This window comes from Nycticebus coucang, chromosome 3 (assembly GCF_027406575.1).
Source record: "Nycticebus coucang isolate mNycCou1 chromosome 3, mNycCou1.pri, whole genome shotgun sequence".
In the NCBI taxonomy this organism is placed as follows: Eukaryota; Metazoa; Chordata; class Mammalia; order Primates; family Lorisidae; genus Nycticebus; species Nycticebus coucang.
Genome location: NC_069782.1, coordinates 27,443,245 through 27,461,603, shown reverse-complemented (window position 1 = coordinate 27,461,603; position 18,359 = coordinate 27,443,245). Strand labels below are relative to the sequence as shown.

Below are 18,359 nucleotides of genomic sequence, written 5' to 3'. Positions count from 1 at the left end.
TAATAAGGATCCTTTTGGACTATTAAAATTATTTACGATATGCATACACTATTCAAAAATCACAAATTCAGAAAGTTTTAAAATCATACAATATTGTAATATATTTATAAGTACTATGGGTGCACAGGGGAGAGGACCCTTAATTCTGCTAATGAAGCTACCAGGGAAATTTTTACAAAGAAGGTAACTCTAAGCTAAAACTAGAAAAGCGTGCAAGAAAGAAATATCAAGTACAAAGGCATGTGGATGGGAGAACTAGAGGTGGAGGGCAGGAGAAAGGAGAACAGCCTAGAGAGGGAAGGCAGGATCTTGAAGGCCATGTGCAGAAGACTGAAGTTTATTCTAGGGTCTTGGAGAACCACTGAAAATTAAGTTTGTGTATAGATGGAAGACAGTGCAGGATATGATCAGATTTCTATCTCAGAAAAATAAGTAGATTATTTGTGAAAGACATATTTTAGAGGAAGAAGAGATAGAAGAGAGAGGAAAAGAAAATGAGATCAATAGTCTAGGAAAGCAATGATAAAAGCCAGAAGTAAGATAGGTTAGCAGCAGGTAAACAAGAGGACATAGTCTTTAAAAATGAGGCAGAAGGACATGGATTACTCCATCCCACCAAAAAAAAAATATTTTAATGTCATTAGTTAAAAGGGCAACCAGAAAGCCACATCAGAGGGAGAAAAGGAGGCACCAAAATGGAATCTAGGTAAAATGGAAGAAAGGTTGCTTCAAAGACTACAATGACTTCACGCACTGGTCCCCATAAGAGAGAAATCAAGTACAGTGACCACTGCAAAAGCCTCTTAGTAAATTGCAAACACCATCACAGTAAAACACTCAAGAGTATCCACTTTTCTCCCAAAGGGATTTCATAGGCAGTGGGGTAAACTCTCAAAGCTGGCTCTGTTGGGAACAAAGACATAAAATAAGGATTTTGTTCCTTAAATGTCCACCTGCTGCTACACCTCCTCGTTCTTTCCTTCAAACAAATCATCTCTATAGCAACAGACTCTTAAGAAATTTGTGGGTGGGAAGCAATATGTTTATGGAAAAATATGAATTCAAGAACATGGAGCTACTTTATTTTTCCCTTTAATAGAAGAGAATCACAGTTAGGACACAACTGAAAAATCAGAAACAGACACGAAACAGGAAAAAAATATTTTAACACAAGGAAAGGTAAAAATTGTGTGATACTGCACGTTTATATGAAAATTCTTTTTATAGGTTACAATGACACCTTGTGGTAAAACTTTTTAAATTATACAAATTATCTTGGAGAATATTTTTACAGCAGAGATATAAGAAAATTAGTTTAGAAAATAGGAAAAGATCAAGAGCATAATATTAACAAGGTATGGACATGTATAAGAATTTATTTTGAAAATTGAGGTTAAAAAATCAAACTTTAAAAAATATCACAATACTAGGTAGGCAAAAGCACATTATTGACTATACATACAGGTTGAATATCTCTTATCTGAAATGCCTGTGATGTGAATCCTACTCTCTCACAGGCTCGTAATTTCAGAGAAAGCTTGAGGGAGGATATCACAAAGAACATTGTTTGCTAACCAACTATGCATGCTTTATGATAGTTATCAAGAAATTTCTACCAAAAAATAAAAAAGTCTGGCAAGTTGATCACCAAAAGCTTTCAAAATGAATATATCCTTTGACCTTGTAATGCCTCATGTTAGGAATTAATTGTAAGAAGCTAATCAGAGACATGCATATAAACATGTTTAAGGATCTTCCTTATTTATCACTCAATAAATGTTTACTGAGCACATCCTAAGTCCAGGTAAGAGCAGAAGACAGAATTAGTTCTCTGTCCTCATGGTACTTACCGTGTTATTTAGAATTACAGAAGTACAAGCTACTAAAAAAGCATGTTATAAATGCCAAGAAACTTCTTATTCATGGGTCAGAAAATTCAACATTGGTAATATGTTAATTTCTCCCAAATTCAATACAATGCTATTCAAACTCCCACCAGCCAACTTTTATAGAAATTAGCTGATTTTAAAATGCATATAGAAATACAAAAGACGTAGAATAGCCAAAAAAAAAAAAAAAAAAAACCAAAGTTGGAGTATTTGCACTGACCATAGACCTAAACATCTATAGTCAATGGATTTTTGACAAAAAATACATGCAAAGCCAATTCAGTAAAGAAAGGACAGTCTTTTCAATAAATGATCCTGGAACAACTGCTCTTCCTATATTCAAAAAGATGGACTTCAAGTTGTACCTCACACCATACAAAACTCAAAATGAATCACAGACCCAAATATAAAACCTCCTAGAACAAAACACAGGAGAAAATCATTTTGATCTTGGATTAGGTAAAGATTTCTTATATACAACAGCAAAAGTACAATCCATAAAAGAAAAAGTTGACAAACTGGACTTCATCAAAATTAAGAACTTCTGCTCTTCAAAAAATACTGTTCCTAAATGAACAAGTATGCCAGACTTGAAGAGTGGGCTTACAAATTATGTAATTGATAAAGGATTTATATCCAGAATACACAAAGAACTCTCAAACTAAGTATGAAAACAACCTAATTTTTTTAAAACAGGCAAAAGATTTGAACAGATAATTCAACAAAGATGGTGATATGGATGGTTACATAAACATTTGTTTACATTTGCTTGTTGAAGCATTTTAATGCCTGAGGGTGATCTGCTAGTACAGATCTTCTGTGGCAAGCTCTCAGTGAAGGCCAGAGGTTCCTTTAGCTTGAGGCTGCAGGCCTCTTTGGGACAAGCAAGGAACTGGCCAACTACCTGGGGAATTCAGAGTTCTGGGAAGTGAGAGCACCTTAAGGGGCTTGAGAAACTGTCCACTAGCCCCAGATGAACAAAGACTGTATGCATGTCCACAAGAGGCTGGAGCAGGCCCAGGCCACCCACAATATTCAACAGAGCTGTGCACATGCACAGAAGAGACAGAAACAGAAGAGGCCAATGGAAAGTAAAAGAAAGTGCAGACTTGAAAATGATGTGAATTTAAATTCATTCCCTAGCCCTTTACACACATCCATCAGCAGACTGGAAACGCTATTGGTTCAAGCTGTTTGAATACAAACTCTGAACAATCATTGGTTGAACACTAACATATGCAGACATACAAAGCCAGGCTTAAAAATAAAGAAAAACAGCAAGATACCAATCACCACAAAAACGTAGGGTGAAAGAACTGACAACAGCTAGATGAAGTGAAACTTTTAATAAGAAGATTAAAGTTTGTTTTTTAAAAACAAATTGTGAAGTTGAAAAATATAATTATTGAAATTAAAAACTCACTGGAGGAGCTCAATAGCAGACTTGAAATGACAGAAGATAGAAGCAATCAATTTGAAAATAGGTAAACAAAAGAATCCAGTCTAAAGAACAGAGAGGAAAAAAGTGTCTGAAGAAAAATAGCTTTGGGGATCTGTAAGACAATACCAAGTACAGCAGGTCATCAAATAATGTCATTTTATTCAATACTGATGATTTAAAAAATACTCATTCCTGGCCAGGGCCACTGTCTTTGTGGAGTTTGCACGTTCTCCCCATGTTTGCATGGGTCTTATCTGGGTACTCCAGTTTCCTCCCATATCCCAAATATGTGTACATTAGGTACACAGTAAGAAAAGAGTGTGGGTATATAAGTGCACCCTAAGATGGAAAGATGTCCTATCCAGGGTTGGTTCCCTCTAAGGAAAGGCTCTGGCCACCTACAGTCCTGAACTGGAATACACAGGTTGGAAAATAAATATAAATTATTGTGTAATAAAAATTCATAAAGTATGTGATAACCATGCAAATGCACTACAATAAACAATGCAGTACAAAAGCATTCAATGAACTCATTGTATTTCTCATACAGGAAAACAATAATATGAATAACATCTGACTTCTCATTAGAAACAAGGTAGAAAAACAATGATATTTCTTTTAAAAAACAAAAATAAAAGAACTCTCCACTAAAAAAATCTACACACAGGCTAGGCACAGTGGCTCACGCCTGTAATCCTAGCACTCTGGGAGGCTGAGGTGGGTGTATTGCTTGAATTCACAAGTTCAAGACCAGCCTGAGCAAAAAGTAAGACCCCTGTCTCCATCAAAAATAGAAAAACTGAGGCAAGAGGATCGCTTACACCCAAGAGTTGGAGGTTGCTATGAGCTACGATACCACGTAGCTCAAGGGCGACAGCTTGAGACTCTGTCTCAAAAAGAAAAAGAAAAAGAAAAAGAAAATTCCACACTCAGCAAAACTGCCCTTCAAAAATGATGGTAAAATAAACACATTTCCAGATAATCAAAGACTAAGAGAAGTTACTGCTATCAGACATGCCTTGTGAGATATATCAAAGGAAGTCTTTGAGGACGAAAAGAAGTCGCACCACAGAAAACAGAGAATATGAATAGGAGAATAAAGCTGCCAAGAAACTATAATCATACAGGTAAATATAAAAGACACTATAAATATAATTTTTCTTCATTTTCTTTATTTTTTAAAGACATAAAACTTACAGGTACTAGTAATTATAATGCTGTATTGTTAGGTTTACAACATGCACATCTAAAATACATATGACAATAATAGCACCCAAAACGCAAAATAAAAAGAGATATATTGGAAGTTTTGTAAATTTACCAAAATTTAAGGAAATGTAATAAGTTAAAATTCACATTGTAATCCCTAGAGCAGCCACTATGAAAATAATGTAATATAGCAAAAGAAATCAACAGAATTATAAAGGTATTCTAAAAAAAAAGTCTCACAGAAATTCAGTAAAAAAGAGAAAAAAGCAAAACAAGAGAAAACAAATAGAAAGCAAATTTAAAAGTAACAGATACAAATCCACTAATGTCAAAAATTACATTAAATATAATTGAACTAAACATCTCATTCAAAAGGAAGAGAATGTAGGCTGGGCATGTTGGCTCATGTCAGCAATCTTTGGAAGGCCAATGCCACTTTGGAAGGCCAAGGCAAGAAGGCTGTTTGAGCCCAGGAGTTCAAGACCAGGGTGGGTAACATGGCAAGACCTTCATCACTACAAAAAATTAAAAATTGCTGAGTGTGGTGGTCTGTAGTCCTAGCTACTTGGGAGGCTGAGGCAAAAGGTTTGTTTGAGCCCAGGAGTTCAAGGCTGCAGTGAGCTATAATCATGTCACTGTACTCCAGCCTAGGTGATAGAGAGAGAGATAGTATGTTTAAAGAAAAAGGAGAGGGGGCGGGTGGCGCCTGTGGCTCAAGGAGTAGGGCACCGGTCCCATATGCCAGAGGTGGCAGGTTCAAACCCAGCCCCAGCCAAAAAGAAAAAGAAAAAGGAGAGGGTGGAGAATGTTAGATTGGATTACAAAAACAAAAACCCAAAGAAGGATATTTCATAACAATAAAAGGGTCACTGGATCAGGAAGATATAACAATTATTAAGTGTTTATGCATCTAACAGAACCCCAAAATACAAGAAGCAAACAACAGAAATAGACAATTAAGCAAAAATAGTTGGAAGATTACAATGACTGACAGAAAAAGACAGAAAGGCCAGGCGTGGTGGCTCATGCCTGTAATCCTAGCACTATGGAAGGCCAAGGCAGGTGGACTGCCTGAGCTCACAGGTTCCAGACCAGCCTGAGCCAGAGCCAGACCTTGCCTCTAAAAATTGCTCAAGATTGTGGTGGGTGCCAGTAGTCACAGCTACTTGGGAGGCTGAGGCAAGAGAATTGCCTGAGCCCAAGAGTTTGAGTTTGCTATGAGCTATGACACCATGCACTCTACAAAGGGCAACAAAGTGAGACTCTGTCTCAAAAAAAAAAAAAAAAAATAGAGAGAAAAAAGAAAAAGACAGAAAATCTGCTGCAAGGACATAGAGGAACTGACCAATCAACTTACTGTAACTCACAGATCATTCCACCTAAAGACTATAAAACACACATCCTTTTCAAACACATAAGAACATTCTCCAGGATACACCACATAAATGGGGCCACAAAACATGTCTTAATAAATTTTGTAAGACTGAACTCATAAAAAGTATGTTACCTGATCACAATGGAATTAGTGATCCACACAGAAAGAATTACCAAAACATAAGGAATGAAGCTAAAGCAGTGCACAGAAGGAAATTTATAACTTTAAACACTTACATAAGAAAAAGAAGAAAGGTCTCAAATAATCTAAGTTTCCACCTTAGGAAACCATAAAAAGGGGGAGCACATTAAACCAAAGCAAGCAGAAAAAGAAATTAAAGGCAAAAAAATCCATGAAATAGAAAAATATAATTATTTTCAAATCAATAAAACAAAAAGTTGGTTATTTGAAAAGTCCAACAAAATTGAAAAACCCTTAGCTAGAATGATGAAGAAAATAAAAGACACAAATTACCAAAATTAGGAATGAAAGAAGAAACACAATTACCAACATACATTATCAACTTTAAAAATTACTTAGAAAAAATAAACCTTAAATCAAATTAGGCAATTTATACAAAATGGACTAATTCCTAGAACATGCAAATTAACCAAAACTCAAGAAGAAACAGAAAATCTGAATAGACCTTTTATAAGTGATCAAATGGAATTGTTTTTTTTTCAAGAGAGACCCTCAGTAGAGTGCTATGATGTCATAGCTCACAGCAACCTCAAACTCTTGGGCTCAAGCAATTCTCTTGCCTCTGCCTCCAGAGTAGCTGAGACTACAGGTGCCCCCCACAACACCTGGCTATTTTCCTTTTTTTAGAGACAGGGTCTCACCCTTGCTCAGGGTGGTCTCGAATACTGAGCTCAAGCAATCCACCCACCTCAGCCTCCCAGAGTACTAGGATTACAGGCTTGAGCCACGACACCCAACATGAATTAATAATTTTAAATCTTCCCATAAAAAAAATACCAGACTAGCCAGGCATGGTGACTCATGCCTGTAATGCTAACACTCTGGGAGACTGAGGCAGGACAATCACTTGAGCTCAAGAGTTGAGAGACCAGCCTGAGTAAGACCCTGTCCCTGCTAAAAATAGGAAAATTAGCTGGGTATGGTAACTCACACCTATAGTCCTAGCTGAGGCAGGAGGATTGCTTGAGCCAATGAGTTAAGAGGTTGCTATGAGCTAGGCTGAGGCCACAGTACTCAAGCTAGCAACAGAGTGAGACTCTGTCTCAATTAACAAAAAAAAAGGGAAATACCACACCCACACAGCTTCACTGACGAAGACTATCAAATAGTTAAAGTAACAGCAATCCTTTGGAAACTGTTTTAGAAAAACAGAGGAGGAAACACCATGCAATTCCTTCTCTGAGGCCAGTGTTGGCCTGGTATCAAAACCAGATAAAAGTATCATGAGAAGAGAAACTAGACTAATATTCCTCATGCATATAAATGTGAAATTCCCAAATAATATTTAAACCATATTCAACATTGAAAAGAGATTACACAGCATGACCAAGCGAGATTTATTCCAGAAATACAAGGTTGGTTTAATGTCCAATAATCAATTAATGCAATATACTATTATTAATAGAGTAAGGAATGAAAACCATATGACCATCTCATCAGACACAAGAAAAAGCACTGACAAAATCTAACACTCATTCATGATTAAAAACTCTCAACAAACTAAGGATGGAGGAGAACATCCTCAACCTAATAAAGGGCATCTAAGGAAAATTTATAGATAACATTATTCTTAATATAAAAACCTGTTATCTTTTCCCCCCAAGACTGGGAATAACTCAATGTACTCTCAATCTCTATTCAACAGCTTACTGGGGGGTCTGGCCTATAAATTAAGGCAAAAATGGAGAAATAAATACCATTCAGATTGGAAGGAAAGAAGCATAATTGTTTTATTCAAAGACATGGTCATCTACATAGAAACAATATGCAAAAGATCGCATTTCCATATGATATCAATGAATAATCAAAAATCAAACAATGAAACTCCATACCCACGAACATCAAAATTATAAAATTTTTAAGAATAAACTTAATAAAAGTACTTGACTTACACTGAAAGCTAAACCATATTGAGAGAAACTAAATATCCAAGTAAATGGAGAGAGACATTACATATTCATGGATTAAAAGACTTAATTTTGCTAAGGTAGTGATTCTTCTGTTTAACAATGGATAGATTCAATGCAAATCCTAAAAATCCTCATAGATAGAAATAGAGAAGCTGGTACTAAATTTTATATCAAAATGGAAAGAACATAGATTCAATTTTGAAAAAAAGCAGTCAGAGGATTTACACTACCCAACTTGAAACTTACTATAAAACTGTAGTAAATAAGACAGTACAGTACTGGAGTGAGGATAGGCATATAGACATATGGAAGAGTACTGCAAGTCTAGAAATAAACCCTTACATTATAGTCAACTGGTATTTTACAAAGATGCCAATACAATCAAGGGAAAGAAAAGTCTTTTCAACAAATGGTGCTAGGACAATTTAGCAATCCACATTTTAAAAAAATGAACTTATATCCTTACTTTACACCATACATACAGAAATTCAACATGGCACAGTAGCTCTCACCTGTAATCCCAGCACTTTGGGAGGCCAAGGCAGGAGAATAATTGGAAGTTTGAGACCAGAGTGAACAATATAATCAGATCTCTTCTCTACAAAAAAAAAAAAATTAACCAGGTTAGGACCTATACTCCTAGCTATTCAAGAGGCTGGCAGGCTGCAATGATCATGCCACTGCACTCAAGCCTGACAGATGCAGACATTGTCTCAAAAAAAAAAAAAGAAAAGAAACCCTACATCTAAAAGAAAAATAGATACTAAGCTGTTATAGTATTTATCATGAAAAGCATAAACCATGGGAAAAAATATAAATTGAAATTCATTTAATACTTCTGCACTTCAAAAGACACCATTAAGAACATAAATGTTGGCTTGGCTCCTGTGGCTTAAGCGGCTAAGGCACCAGCCACATACACTTGAGCTGGCGGGTTCGAATCCAGCCTGAGCCCGCCAAACAACAATGACGGCTGCAACCAAAAAAGAGCCAGGTGTTGTGGTGAGCACCTGTAGTCCCAGCTACTTCGGAGGCGGAGAATCACTTGAGCCCAGGAGTTGGAGGTTAATGTGAGCTGTGATGCCACAGCACTTTACCCAGGGCAACAGCTTGAGGCTCTGTCTTAAAAAAAAAAAAAAAGAACACGAAATGTCATGTGGCGAAAACACTTGAAGTTATCACCCTGGTGGCAATTGCAACAACAAAAATAAACAAATGGGACTTAAACCTAAGGAAATAACAACCAAAGCAAACAGACAACCTTCAGAACGGGAAAAGATATTTGCATATTATGAATCGGACAAAAACTTGATTAACTAGGATCTATAGAGAACTCAAATTAATCAACAAAAAAAGACCCAATAATCCCATATATCACTGGGCAAGAGACATGAATAGAACCTTCTCTAGAGAAGACAGATGAATGGCTAAGAAACATGAAAAAATGCTCATCAACCCTAATCATCAGGAAACGCAACTCAAAACCACCCTGATATCACCTAACCCCAGTGAGAATGGCCCACATCACAAAGTCTCAAACCTGCATATGCTGGTGTGGCGGCAGACAGAAGGGAACACTTTTATACTGCTGGCGGGACTGCAAATTAATACAGCCTTTTTTGGAAAAAGTATGGAGAATCCTCAAAGAACTCAAATTAGACCTTCCATTTGATCCTTGCAATCTCATTAGGCATCCACCCAGAAGAAAAAAAAATCCTTTTACCATAAGGACATCTGCACTAGACTGTTTATCGCAGCTCAACTTACAATCACCAAATACAGAAACAGCCTAAATGCCCACCAACCCAGGAATGGATTAATAAGCTGTGGTATATGTTGGAAAACTATTAAGCCACTCAGCAAGTCTATCTACTAGGAATCTACCCAAAGAAATGAATATATATAGTATGTTCATGCAAAGACTTACAAGCAAGGCCAGGTGCAGTGACTCACGCCAGAAATCATAGCACTCTGGGAGGCTGAGGCAGGAGAATTGCTTGAGCAGGAATTTGAGACCAGCCTAAGCCAGAGCAAGACTCTATTTCTACTAAAAATAAAAAAATTTAGCCAGGCGTGTATACCTGTAGTCCCAGTTCCTACAAAGACTGAGGCAGAAGGATCACTTGAGCTCAGGAGTTTGAGGTTCCAGTGAACTACTAATTATGCCACTGCACTCTCACAGAGGTGACAAAGAGGAAACTCTTTTCTCAAAAGAAAAAAATAAAGACTTACAGCCAAATCTTCATAGCAACACTTTTCATAACAGCCAAAAACTGAAAATACAGTTCATACTGGTGAATGGAAAAAGAAAAATGTGGCATATGTGTACAGAAGAATACTACCCACCAATTTAAAAGGAAGAAAGATTGATACATGGTACGTGGGTGAACCTCAAAAACATTAAGTGTGAGAAACCATATACAAAAAACTACTGTATTGTTGATTCTATTTATATAAAGTGCCTGGACAAAACAAATTTTATAATCAATGGCTCTCTGGGGCTCATGTCAGGAGTCAGATTAACTTCAAATAAGCTTGAAAGAACCTAGGGGATTGATGAAAATGTTCTGAAATAGTCTTCTGATGATGGTTGTACAACTCCACAATTTACTCAAAACATGACATCGTTCCCTTGCAATGAGTGATTCTTATGGTATGCAAATTATATCTCAATAAAGCTGTTTAAAAGGGATTGAGTAGAAGAAAAACATTCTCTTTTCTGAACTTTGGAAAATGGGATGATCAAGTTTTGTAATTAAGCCTGAGGTCAAAGGATGGCCAAGCAAAAAGAAAGAATTCAGGTTCTTAAAAATATCATTAAGCCACTGAATTGACAATCCTATAACCACCTATCTCCAAACTTCTTATATGTCGGATAAGAGAATTTCCTTACGGTTTACAAAAAAATACAGTGATGAAAATTCTGAGAGACATAAGGACATGTTCATTTCATTACGGAAATTTTAGAATATCATCCATACAGGAAATATCAAAGAAAAGGCAGAATTGTGATAGACTTTGATGGATAGAAGAATATAACCAGGGGTGGAGAAATGGGGAGGAAGAGTGTGTAGTTCAGAATAGTCTGTAACAGTGAAATAGACTTGAAAATCACCATTTAATGAAAGTCCTTCAAGAGTCAGGTATTACAACTTCTTTCACTACACATGACGCTTGTGGAAATAGTATCATTTTACATATGAAGACAATGAGGACCAGAAAATTAAGTAACCAGTCCAAAAAGTTGAGCAGTTTTAGCTAGTGAAGTGGTGGAACCAAGATTCTAACCTTCATCAGGATTCAGACTCCAAAGTACATACCCTTTTCTGTTACACTGCTAACCGAAGACTTAACCTTATCTCCACTGATCTTTGCAAAAGCCATCTTTATTTAGATGGGTTTACATTTATGGGCCATATTAGTCAATGTTTCTTGAATAACAATTTCCATTTAATCAATAAGTTAAATTTGATGTTCCTCCCTTGGCTTCTAAGACCTTACCCTACTTTAGTTTTACTCCCTACTTACTTTCTCTATCTGCCCATTACATGCTGGTGTTCTGATAATATACAACTCTCCCTAGGAATGTCATCTACACCCAGAATCTCAACTACCGCTATTAATGATGATCCCTAACTCTGCCTCTCCAATGCAAAGAAACTTCTCTTTGGTTTTCCTTGACTAACTCCCTCCAGACCAGTGAATACTTAACTGTATACTCTCAAGTAATACTTAGAAAATTCTAATGAGGTATTCCTCAATCATACTGTCTTCAGTTCTAGGTCAAGCACCCTTCTGACATGCCCTAGACACATCCTTATTCATCCTTATAACACTTAACCATATTACATTAAAATTACGATTTATCCATTTCTCCCACCAGATAATAAGGTGCTTGAGATATGATGCTCTTAGTCAACAGTCTCCCCCATGCCCAGCATAGTACAAGACCCATAATAGGAGCTCAGATATTGACTAACCTCTAAACAGGAGAAACAAAATTTGCTTTAAATTGAAAGTATACAATTTCCAGAAGAAATCTTCAGAGATTTTTCTTTTTTTTCAAATGAGAAAATAAGCCAAGAAAGGTTAAGTGACTTACCCAGTCAAGCTTTGGTCTCCTGAAACACAATTCTCTTCCCAAAAAATCATGGTGCTTATTGTTCTAAGCTTTCCATGAAGCTCCAGAAATAATACAAAAATGTTATTAAGAAAACAACCATTTCAACTTCATACTAACTCAGCTCTGGCTGGCTGTGTCAGTTGTAGAACATTCTAATGTTAATTATTATTTAACAGCTATTCTGCTCCAATAGGCTAACCTTTAATTGAACCAGTGTTTTCACATGTCCTTCACACAAACAATAATTCAATATAATCATGCATCTCTCTGTGAAAAACAATGTGCAGGAAGTTATAATTTGTCAGTAATCAAAAATATATACTTTAGAGCATATATTGTATGCCCTTAAAATTTAATATTTGAAATAATCTGCCTTAAACCAAAATGTAATCACATTTGAGAGAGATTGAATATGAACACTAGAGAAAGGCACTGCAACTTCAATAGGAAAATCCCTATAGTCCAAAGCTACTGTTTTCAATGGTTGCTATGTTATACTGCAATTGGGTTACCAGGCAACAACTCAGAAGCCAGGATGGCAAGCTCACTCAAGAAACAAAATCAAACCAAGAGGTATAAAGTACTCTGAGACTCAAACTACTTTACCTTTTTACACCTTCAACTAAAGTAACATTTTCTTTCTAAGCATCAGACACACCTGGACATTTTAAGTATATATTTTGAAAATAAGTGCTTTCACAAGGCAATGGCCAGGTTCAGGTTCCTCCTAAATCTGAATTTTAATCGAAAAGCAATTTAAGGCCACAATATGCAGAAAGCAAATTACTAGTCATTTCCTGATTTTCGTAATATCCTTTATCACAGCTTAGTTACTAAAAATAAATGTACTATTCTTTACAGTCAGCACTCTATGAATGAGAGAAGTCTAATAGAAAAAATAAATATAAACTTAAAGAGAATTGCTAATTTGTGACAGCCAGATGAAATAACTGACATAATTTCATAAATCAAGTCTCAACCAGGTCAAAAAGTGGGATGAAAGAAGTAAAATAGGGAGATGGAGAGAGGAACAGCAGGACGGAAGGAGAAGAGGGAGGACAGTGTGAAGGGGCACACTTTTAAAACCAAGATTCTACTTAGGAAGAACCAGGAAACGGACCAAACTCCCCAAACCCACCTGGGAGTAGTACCAGCATTCCTGAGGGAGTCCTTACTGCTGGTATTGTCAAGGGAAATTCTCAAATATTCACACTTTTTAGGAACAGAAACTTTTCTTCTGATTCCGATATACTACTCACTCCTTAATCTCCTTTCTTAAGGTTTACTGTTGCCCTTCCTCAGTTAATCTACTCTCTCAACAATCTTCTTACTTCTACTATGCTAAAGAAGGAGAAAAAATATAGAAATGCACATTCCTCATCTTTAAGAAACATTTATTCAACAACTTCTATTTGGAAAAGATTACAGATATAGCTTATTGAGATCTGGAGTTCTGCCCGTAAGGAGCTTACAATCTACCTAGGATGTCAAGATAAAGATTAAAAAAATAATAATACAACAGAAAGTATAAGTATCAAATATACATATGCCTCACAAATTCATACTACTCCTACAGTATGTGTGAGCTCACAGTGAAGGTGAAACATACAGGAAAAAATACAATTTACATTTTAAGAAAGAGGGGGAAGAAATCAGATGAGGGGGTAGAAAGACATGAAGACTAATATGGAAAGGAGAAAGTACATAGCAGGTTTAGAGGACAGTGAAGAAATCACTTTCTATAAAAACAAACATAAGTTTGAAAAAACAAGATAAAAGGATTTTGAAGAGTTCAGCTTAAATTTAAAAATGTGAACTTCAGTTTATAGGAAATCTTTTACACAGATATATACACACATTCCCTAAAAGTAGACACAGGTTACATAATGTAAGGAAAGTACTTAATGAACCTAATACATTATGTATGACAAAATTAAAATCAAACTCACTCACTTGGGCAAAAAGACAATATACAGAAAAAAATAAAGAATTCTGACAATTCACTAATCTGTTAAGATTTCATTGTTCTAAGCTTCTAGAATTCGAACTTCCCAAGGCATAATGTTGATTTCAGATTACTAACACATTAACTGCAATGTGAGTTGTATTTAACTTACAATAGTTTTGAACCCAGGGTGTGAAATATATAACTCATCCATCTCTTGACTTATCTTGACCTAATAAAATACCATGGCCCCAAGGAAAAAAATTTTTCTAGTGTGGTAGTCCATGTGCTAAGGATTTTATCACACAACATGAATCATTCTTGATTTTTTTCCCCGTATTTGTCCTGCCCAACTTATGAGTATTTCATTATTTCAACATCAGCATATAAGAAAGAAAAAGGGGGAGAGAACTAAAAAATGAAGTCTATGGAATAACATAAAACTTCAAATTCCAGGCCGGGCGTGGTGGCTCACGCCTGTAGTCCCAGCGCTGTGGGAGGCTGAGGCAGGTGGATTGCCTGAGCTCAGAGGTTCGAGACCTGTATGTAACAGCAGTGAGCCAGAGCAAGACCCTGTCTCTACTAACATCAAAAACAGCCAGACGTTGTGGTGGGCGTCTGTAATCCCAGCTACTGGGGAGGCAACGGGACAGAGCATCACCAGAGGAAGCATTGAAAAAAAAGAAGAAAGAAAATGAACAAAAAAAAAAGAGTACTTCAAACGAAGAAGAATGATGAACAAACAAGCTGAAAATAAAAAAAAAATTTTTAAAAAAACTTCAAATTCCAATTCCCATCACTAATAGACTGACTTCAAAGAAGTCATTCAGTCTCACTGTCTGTATGTCCTCATACTTGAAAGGTTATTACATTCAAAAGATCATTGAGAAAGTGTTCTGAAAACTAAAATCTTGCCATACAAATTATATCACTAAGTTCAATAGCAGAAGAGTGAGGTTATTGGCTAAGACAAGAAGTAAAAACTATCTTTGAATAATAAGTATTTCAATCTCCCAATGATGTCTGGAACTCTAATTGGTACTATGCTGTTATTTGAGAATATTTCTAATTAGTCTGCACACTTGATCTGATTTGAAAAGAAAATACTCTAGGTACTACTTAGCATGCTCTGTCCCAAATAAGCAAAGGACAACTCAAATCTACTTGCAACTCTGAGGAGATTCCTCTTGTGACATTGAAACATAAAGCATTCTCCTAATTCTGAACAAAATGAGTTTGAAATCAAACTTCAAGACAAAAGATAGTATTAACTGTCACCACCTACAGGCTAACCTCATGAATTTTGATAATTCTAAATCCAGACAACTGTAGGATATATTTTCTAGCTGAATGTTGTATTTGTTTACTGAGATGTTACTGGGTAACTGACGCATTGTTCCAACGACCTACTCAGTTTTGGACCCTCGCAAGTATTTGGTGCTTACAGTCTGAACAGATTATGAACTATGTATGTATCATGAACAAGTCTCTCCCTAACGCTAGACCTCGTTAAGATTTGAAACAGCTTCATCATTACAACTAATGCCACCAAAGGCTTTCAAAACATTCAGCAATGGATATTGTTAAGAGCAGTGCCCATTGATTACAGTCAAAAGTTGGACACTAAATATTTACCCAGCATACACTAACATATTTTAGACGTTATCTCACTAATGACAGCCAACATTGCTGTTCTCGAGGCCAAGAAAAATGTTAGTATAGCTTTTTTATCATAAATGAAATTGGAGGTACTTAACTGGCCAAACAACCACCATGCTGGAGCGCTTCAAAAAACTCCATAAAGAGTCTCACGTGCCTTTAATTGGCTACGGAACAAGCCTCGCAGCCTACTTTTCTAACACTCTCTTCAATTCCTTTACAAAGAAAATAAGGATTCAAAGTCAGGTTGTGGGGCACGGCGGGGGGGGAGGAAATGAGTATTCCAAAACACGGACAAAGATGCTATCCCCAGAAAGAGGTTACGTACCAGACTAACACACGGTCCTTGCAACTTGCACACATACAACTTAAGTGACCGGAGTTCTGGCCGCACTTGCCACCGAGAGACACCGCCACAGCTCCAACCATCGGCACCCACTCAGCTGGGCTCGCGGAGGCATTAAGGCTGAGGGTTAGAGTCCTACAGCGGAGGGTCTGCCCAGCCCGCCACGCCTGTGGAAGTCCCGGCGGCTGCTCGCCGCGCAAGCCCCAAAGGGCCCAGCGGGCTCCTCGGGCCCCCTGCACTAGGCAAAGCTGAGGTATCTCGAGAAAGCTCCGAGCTCGGCGGCGAAAAGCCCCGCTCCTCCTGGTGGACTGGTCTCCTCAGGAGTGCAAGGCAGCACCAGCGCTGACTTTCTGGCGGAATCGCTGCCTCAGCCCGCCGCCCCTCCACCGCGGAGGAGCGGGCTTGGTCCGCAGACCCAGCCACGCGCCAACCAGGAAGTCCCGCCCCCTACGCCGACGTCACTCACGCACGGACGCCGGCCGCGGCTAAAGCCGTTAGGGAAGCGGCAAACGAACTGAGTCTGGAGCTGCCCTGGGCGACGGCGGGCGTGTCCCGGCCCGGAGGCGCTCCTGGGGTGGCCTGAGGGCACGCAGAGATTCACCGAGCCCCAAGGAACAGAGAATCTAGCCCCGGGCACTCGCCTCAATGACCCAGAGTGACGCGGGTCGTTGGCGCGGGAAGCGTGTCTCCCTGGCCTCGGGCCAGGGCAGCGTCTCTAGGGGACTTCCCCTTTTTGCTGCCTCTCCTTCCCTCCTCTCCAAGGTCATCGATGGTCGTCCTGTCGCCACCTCCGCCCGCCCGCCCGCGCTTGTGGGTGCAGATTTGCGGGCTCCTGAAGTCGCCTGCCTACTACTTCTGCCTTGGGGCATCAGCCCACCAGTGGGCGGTCGGCCCAGCTTGCCACGAGGGAACTCTCAGGTCAGGACTAACCGCCCAGGAGAGAATCTCCGCCGCACCTCCTGCTCCAAATCCCCTGAGTTATCCCCAAATCGAGGCCCACTTGGGGTAACAGGGTGAACCGCGTGTCTTCAGGTTGTCAACGAGGAGGGGAAAATACAACTAGCTTTTGAGATCTTGTATTATAACCCCAAGGCTGAGATAAGGTGCTTTTTCCTTTAGGTTTTCTTTCTTTTTTTTCTTTTGTAGAGACAGAGTCTCACTGTACCGCCCTCGGGTAGAGTGCCGTGGCGTCACACGGCTCACAGCAACCTCTAACTCTTGGGCTTACGCGATTCTTTTGCCTCAGCCTCCCGAGCAGCTGGGACTACAGGCGCCCGCCACAACGCCCGGCTACCTTTAGCTTTTCAAAATAGATGTTGGAAAGAAACAGGCACCTTGCCTTCCCCAGTATTTGTTCCGTGCCTTGTTTTGGGTTTGACCGCCAAGGTTAACATTTTCAGGCTTTAGTCAGGATTAGAAAGGCAACAAATAGGTGACCATTTTTGTTGAAATGAAGAAATAAGGGTCATTAGAAAGATATTAGAAAGACATGGGAGTTATTTCAAAGAATCTAATAGAGAATCTGGAAATAAACCCCTGTGTACTTAACGTTTAGTGTAATAATAATAGCTCACATTTGCAAGTGTAATGTAGCAAGTACTGGAATACTTTTTCAGGTTATTTTAGTGAACCCTCACATCTCTGTAAAACAGGTACAGTTATTATCTCCATTTTATAAAGTTACCTACTTGTAAATGTTGGAGACTGGACAACTCCAGAAATCTTAGTTGTAGCCAGTGAACTATACATTACAAATCATTGGTCCGTGAGAAAAAGATTATTCATGAAATGAGTGACCATTGGAAGAAGCTGTACAGCTATCTCATTTCTTGTGTTAAAATAAATGCTAGATGAATCAAAGACTAGAGGTAAAGAATGAAGCCTGGTAAGGTGGCACACTTCTCTAAGCTCAGCTACTTGGGAGACTGAGGCAGGAGGATGGCTTGAACCCAAAAGTTGGAATGCAGCCTGGGCAGTAGAGCAGACGCCATCTCTGGAGGTGGGGGTAGAACCCATACAAACAGAAGAAAATTAAGGTGAATGTTTATAATCTAGAGGTAAGAAAGACCTTTTCTAAATATGAAACAATCAGAAGCCTTGAAAAAAGAAAATGGTAAATTTAACTACAGGTTGTCCCAAAGGTTGCCATTCATACAGACATAGGGAAAATGGGAAATTATAGTTAAATGTACCTTTACTTACAAAATATTCACTACAAAATTTTACAAAATATTTCTCTGTGTTGCTATATAAATGTTCAA

General features: G+C 38.1%; 1 protein-coding gene across 7 annotated transcripts in view; it reads right to left on the bottom strand.

Moving 5' to 3' along the window:
* CEP83 (centrosomal protein 83) overlaps window positions 1-16,513 on the bottom strand; it is a 137,176-nt gene extending 120,663 nt beyond the window's left edge. For 5 of the 7 annotated variants that reach the window (XR_008378833.1, XM_053584240.1, XM_053584244.1 and 2 more), the window contains exon 1: window positions 16,081-16,513. The gene's annotated coding sequence lies outside the window, so the exon portion shown is untranslated. Of the gene's footprint in view, window positions 1-8,537; window positions 8,624-9,035; window positions 9,148-16,080 lie in introns of all 7 variants that reach the window. The other 2 variants (XM_053584242.1, XM_053584243.1) reach the window with 2 other exon arrangements.
* Between the last annotated feature and the right edge of the window lie 1,846 nt (window positions 16,514-18,359).